Consider the following 6,103-nt stretch of genomic DNA (forward strand, 5'->3'; position numbering starts at 1 on the left):
TTTTTTTTTTTTTTTTTTAAGAGAGAGCTGGGGGTGGGATCGGAGGAGACATTTTGCACGTCTTCTCCGGCCCAGCGGGTTGTGATTTTTTTTTTTTTCCCCTTGAATGTCTTGGCTGTCAGTCCCTGTGGCCCCAGAGCACGGCCCAAGCGGTGGCAGGGTTGGAGGCACATGGACACGTGCCCCTCACCCCACTTCTTTCTTTCTTTCTTTTTTTTTTATTTTGGGGGGGGGAGGAATGAAGAAAAAAAAAATCAGGGGAGGCCTTCATTGTCAGCCCCGCAGCGCCTTTTGTTTCCGAGAGTCTCTAGGAGACTGCGTTGGAAACGAGATCTTGCCCAGGCAGGGATGCACGGCCATCAATATTTCAGTGTTTGGATGCCACCAAAACGCCTCACAGGAGCAGTGCAAAGAACATATAAGCAGAGGAAGTATTAAAGGAGGAAAAAAAACCCCTCCATTCCTCCCCCTTGCTTCGCTTTACCTCTTCCTCCGCCCCTCTTGCGCACATTGGTCGGAGCAAAGAATGTTACCCAGACCAGATTGCCGGGTATAGACCAGGAGGATGTGATGTCTTATGCCCAATTATGGGTCTTGTGTAAACCTTCCCCTATCTTCAGCAATTATGTAATTAAAACATTTCTGGCAAAGTGATGTTTTTAAAGAGAATTTTCAGGGAATTTCCTCCTCCTATGTGCCAGGCCCTGTAGATTTCCATCTCTTGTGTTGCATGTGCATTGTGTAGGCTTTCTTCATCCCCTGAGTTGACAGTTTTAAAAATAGCTGAGAAATAACTTGGTGGACAAGAAAAATGACAAGGTTCCAGGTTACCTGCTATGAGTATTCAGTAGGTTTTCTTGGCTCATCGCAATTCATTCGAGCTCTGATACTTAGTTAATAATCTAGGCAGAAACTTTTTCAATTAATATATGCAGCTGCAATTTAGTCAGACGACGTTTTTTGGCATGGGGTGGGGATTTTTTTTTTTTTTTTTTTTTTTTTGTAGCTTAACATTTGTATGGTACTCGTTTACTGGAGTTTATCATCTCCTGATGTCAGAACTACAGCAAAATCAAGTGGTCTTGTTTCTTAAAATGTCTGCTTTTTGTTGGATCACTGTTGGTTTTTTTTTTATTTTGTATTCTGAAGTCTGTCTTGACCGACCCCCCCCCCCCCTCTTCAATATTTTTTTTTGTGTTTCATTTTTGTATTCTGAAGCCTTTCTTGACCCCCCCCCCCCCCCCGTCTACTTCATATGTTTTTTGGGTGTTAACTTTAGTTTTACATGTAAGTTTTTAAAGCATCAGGGGTGCACTTCCTATTCTCCTTTTGGTTTCAGGGCTCAAATGTCTCTGGAAATTAGCAGGAGTTTTTCCAGGGGCTGCAATAGTTGTTGGATTGGATCATAAACACTAGGAATGGTCAATGAAGCTACTAAGGTATTGGGCTAGAAAATGACAGTCCGTAAAGAAGTGATGTATGTTTTCAACTTATACTCAATCTAGGTCAGCATAATAAAAAGTCATAGCACACAGCAATTTAACAACAGACTTCCTTTTGAAAAGAAATATCTAAACTAGGTTTTAGTGCTGCGAAGGGGAGTAATAGTAGATGTGACAATGAATTAAAATAAAAATGGATATCTGTGCCAGTGGGGCCTCATATGGACACAAATAAACAAATACCATATGATGCTTTAATCGCTGTTTATCTGTGGAATTTGTAGTGGCTTAATATTATTGAGGCAGATAGTTTAGGTTCATATAATGCTCAGACCTCTCTGTATTATTGAATACTCTCTGTGCGCGCACAATACTTTACAACCACAGTAGAGGTTCTGTTTGAACTAATGGATGAAGACTATGGGTTTTACTTCCTGTTACTGGAAATAGATGGATCAGTCAGTAAGTGGCACAAGAAGAGAATTTTTTTCTTTCAGTTTTTGGATAAGTTAATTATAGGAACTTAACCTATCCAACAATGCAAATTGTTTGTTGTAGGACATGACACTTGCGTTAATAGATTGTGTTCTCACATTTTGTATTTGCAGTAGGATCAGGACGTGCGTGTGTAATTACAGTGTCCACACTTATAAAATAATACAGTATAGAAGTACATAACTAACACACCCTTTTGTTTTTAGGGTAGAAGGGACATGGTATCTATGTGAAAATAAAATATACTCTTACAGAATCTCATAACTGTGTCATATAACCATGATTTCACATAATTAACAATACAGCGTAGATGGGTCTCTTACATCTTCCTTTGAAGCATTAGGGATGGGCTCCTGCCCAAGACCATGTACTGACTAGATGGACTTCTCTGCTTGAATGTTCTTATGTTTGCTATGCAGTGTTGTTTTTCACCCATTGAAATAGTTCAGATATGATTTTTGGAAAAAAACAAACTTAGGCTGATATCCAAAATCAACTCTTGCTCACTAGATAGACAAAAATATTAGCCTGAGAAACTTCACAAGAGATGAGTATAGTGTTTTTTTCCCTCATTCCACTATTTACATTTCCAAAACAAAAAATTCTGTACATATATAAAATGTTAGGGCTTCCAATTCCTTCAAAACTACATACATGACTGATAAAGTATCTGTGAAATAAGGGGTTGTTGTCCAGTAGTAAGGGGCTTGGGATCCAATTCTTGTAATTTTCAAGAATGCCTTGTAAGTTTGCTTCCCTTCCCTGCACCCCCAAGGTTTTGTGATGGTAGTGGTAATAGCGAGTCTTATTTAGACCTGGGTTGTGCAAAAAATTATGCTGAAACAAATAAAATAAAAATGTGGATTAAAACTTAATTTATGTGGAATAACCATAGCTAACTTTAGTCTTTTTATTCTAAAACAAGTGTTTGTACAGACTTCCAACAAAATAATGACATTGCTTTGGGTTTGTGTATAGCTCAGCTTTTAGATGGAAAAAGCCAGGGGTTCCCAATGTGGAAATACATTTTAATATTGGTTTTCTATGGTCCTTTAAAGCCACTTTACGCTAAAAAAAGATATGTTAATATGAGGATGTGCATTCCTTGTTTTAATGGAAAATTTCCAAAATACATTCTTAAGAAATAAAATTAGAAGTTGTAAACTCAGTGTTTTTAGCACTACTTTTTTTTTTTTTTTTTTTTTAAGTCCCAGTTTTTCATTGAACATTCTGAATACAAGGGATTACCTCCAGTATGGTTCTTGGTGCAGGATAGAGACCTAAATTAGGTAAAATACTATGAAGCTGTTGTTCCAGCCTTAACTTTTTGATTCTTGCCTGTTGTTGGTATCAAGACTGGGGGCCATGGATTAATATACATTAAAGATCATTTTCTGTAAATGAGACTGTTTAGATCTATTATATAATGTACAGTTTCTTCGGTTCGTGTGGAATTTCAGATCTTATTGTAGATCTGGCTTGCAAATTCTTTAAAATCTCTTACTTTATTTATTTGCTTCAAGCTCTTTTCCCTCCTGCTCCCCTTTCCTGGTTACAGCCATAACACTGATTTCCCTGTCATAAATACAAGATGCATTTCTTTACTATTTCTAAATTGGGAAGATCCCTAGCTCTTCTCATTGGGATTTTTGGGTTGCTTTTTTTTTTTTTTTTTTTTTTTTTTTTTCCATAAAAACTAAACTCAAATGGAGGAGGGAGAGAAATTGTGCAGTACTGCATTGTATATGTAGATTACATGGTGGTTGCAATGAGAGAGAATAAAACTACATATAAATAGGAAAAATATTTAGTATAGCTTAAACTGACCATGAAAAAAGTGCCTACTTTATATTGTCATCTCCTACTCTTTCGTCATTTTCTGTTTGTTCTACATTTCTGTTAATTTGTTATAGAATATTTATTGGGTTTTTGATATGGGGGACAAGAGAAATGTATCCAATTACTGTATTGCTTACAGTTTAGTAACACTGGTCAGTATCTGAATTGGAGTTCTTGCTCTTCAATAAAAATAACATTACAATTTTCAAACTACTGTTTACTACTACTTGTTTTCTGCTTTTAACAGGAGATTATTAAAACTGCTAGTAAAAGCTAATAAAATCATCTAGGTGTATAAGCTGATGTAGATAAAGGCATTTTAGACATGCCATAATGGAGCCATTTGTCATTAAGTCCTTCTTCCTGTAACTGGTTACTTAGGGACTCTTAAAATGTGACTGTCAGCCAAATATTGATTCTTCTTGGTGTAGTTGGAGAGGCCAGTGTAAATTTTACAAGGGAAAAAACCCTGTTGCTTACCAATATTCTTCAGCTAGTACCTGGTGTAGGTGCTGCTGTCATTTTAAGGTACAATTCTAATATCTATAAAAGCCTGGTAAGAGATTACTTCTTGCATTTTGCTTTTCTGGCAGTCATTCCTTAGGTATCCAGTTATTGTTGTTCTACCCCTCGGATAAGAGCTGGTTGGGTATTTTTGACATGGGCTGTATACAGTAGAGGTGCCAAACTCCCTTGGTTCACTGCCTTCCATCTAGACCCTGAGGGTCCTCATGGGCTAGATCTGGACCCACCTCTATTAATGGGCTGAGAGTGTCAGGGAGCCATGTGGGTTAATGTAGCCGTTGTTGGCTCCTCCACTGCCAACACATGTCCCCAGTGGAACTTCACACACCAGAATCTGACTGTAGGCCCTGTCCTGACTTGTTCCACTTCTGAATTCCCAGTTCCTTTAGGTGCCTCACAGATGATACAGCTCTGCGGGCTGGATCTGCAGGCCTCATCTTTAATGCCCCAGGTCTACAGTATTGCCATTTTTTTCCAAGTCATGGTTTAGTGGTGAATGCTACAAGGGGCTGTTTCTGAAATCTACAATTTGGATATGTTTTCCTTAAATTTACAGAGAGTTTATTGGAACATTTCTGAAGCCCATATAAATAAGTTAATATGGTTTGTTTCTTGTTGTGGAAGAATCCTTTTAAATATAAAAAGAGATCTTTTGAAGGTACTTGCTAATAAAGTATAATAGTTGTCAAATACTATTTTAAATGTTTTTAAAAATAGAGTAAGTATATTGAGTAAGGCTATGTGTAAGTTGATATACACTCTAGATTCCATGGTGATGAACAAAGTATGATAATCTAGATGGATAGTTGCTGGGACAGTTGAATAATTATTAATGGCCTAATCTAGTGGTTCCCAAACTCTGACAGATCATGCACCAACTTAAAATGATGCGTCCTCAAGTACCACCAGCAAATTTTTTCATATAAAGTAATTATAATAAATATGTTAACTTGTACACAGACAACCTGTCAGTGGTACCACTGGTGGTACATGAACCACAGATTGGGAACTGCTGGCCTAATCCAAAACCCACTAAAGCCAACTGCAAACCTCCCTTTGACTGCAGTTGTGTTAGGATCAGCCCTTAAATGACACAAATGGGAACATTGTCCATTTCCTATTTGTTCAGTTGTTTCTTCATTTGCTGTAAATATACCCGTAAGTAATAATTTTTCAGAAGTAAAATGAATGCTATAGGGATCCCAATAATTGTTGATGAAACACGTTGTCCTGAGAGGGCAATCTTTAAATTGGAAAGTGTATTTTGCTTAAGTAGGTGTGGAAAAACTATCTTTTATGATGTCCCTCCTCACTGATTAAATTGAGAGCATCCGGATGGAGGGAAGACATTTCCATGTTAGCTTCTATTCACCTTTGTTTTACTTGTATGAGCATTCTTATATGCACCCTGCTGGTTATCTGTGTGCCCCAATAGTGGTTCTCTGAAGAAGCAGGTGTACCTTCTACTTCCCATTCTGCTTTTAGGTAAGATAGCTTTTTGCTCTGTTTCATGCTTATTCTTAGGCCTGAGAGAACTTTTACTTGGAAAGTTGGGTAAAATTAAGCATATGTGAATTATCTGAACATTGACAAGTGAATGTGAAATCCATATTTTGACATGTGTATTTTGCACTCCTTTCACACACAATGTATATTTATTTATTTAAATCTGGAATACAAGTTTTATATTAACCTCACACTAACTCGCATCTCAGTGTTGTCCTTGAGATGTGTGTTCTTGGGAAATGTTCCCCCCCTCAACATAATTGGAAAAAATGTAGCGTTTGATTAGAAAATTGGTG

Source organism: Alligator sinensis, unplaced genomic scaffold, assembly GCF_000455745.1.
Source record: "Alligator sinensis unplaced genomic scaffold, ASM45574v1 scaffold131_1, whole genome shotgun sequence".
Lineage (NCBI taxonomy): Eukaryota > Metazoa > Chordata > Crocodylia > Alligatoridae > Alligator > Alligator sinensis.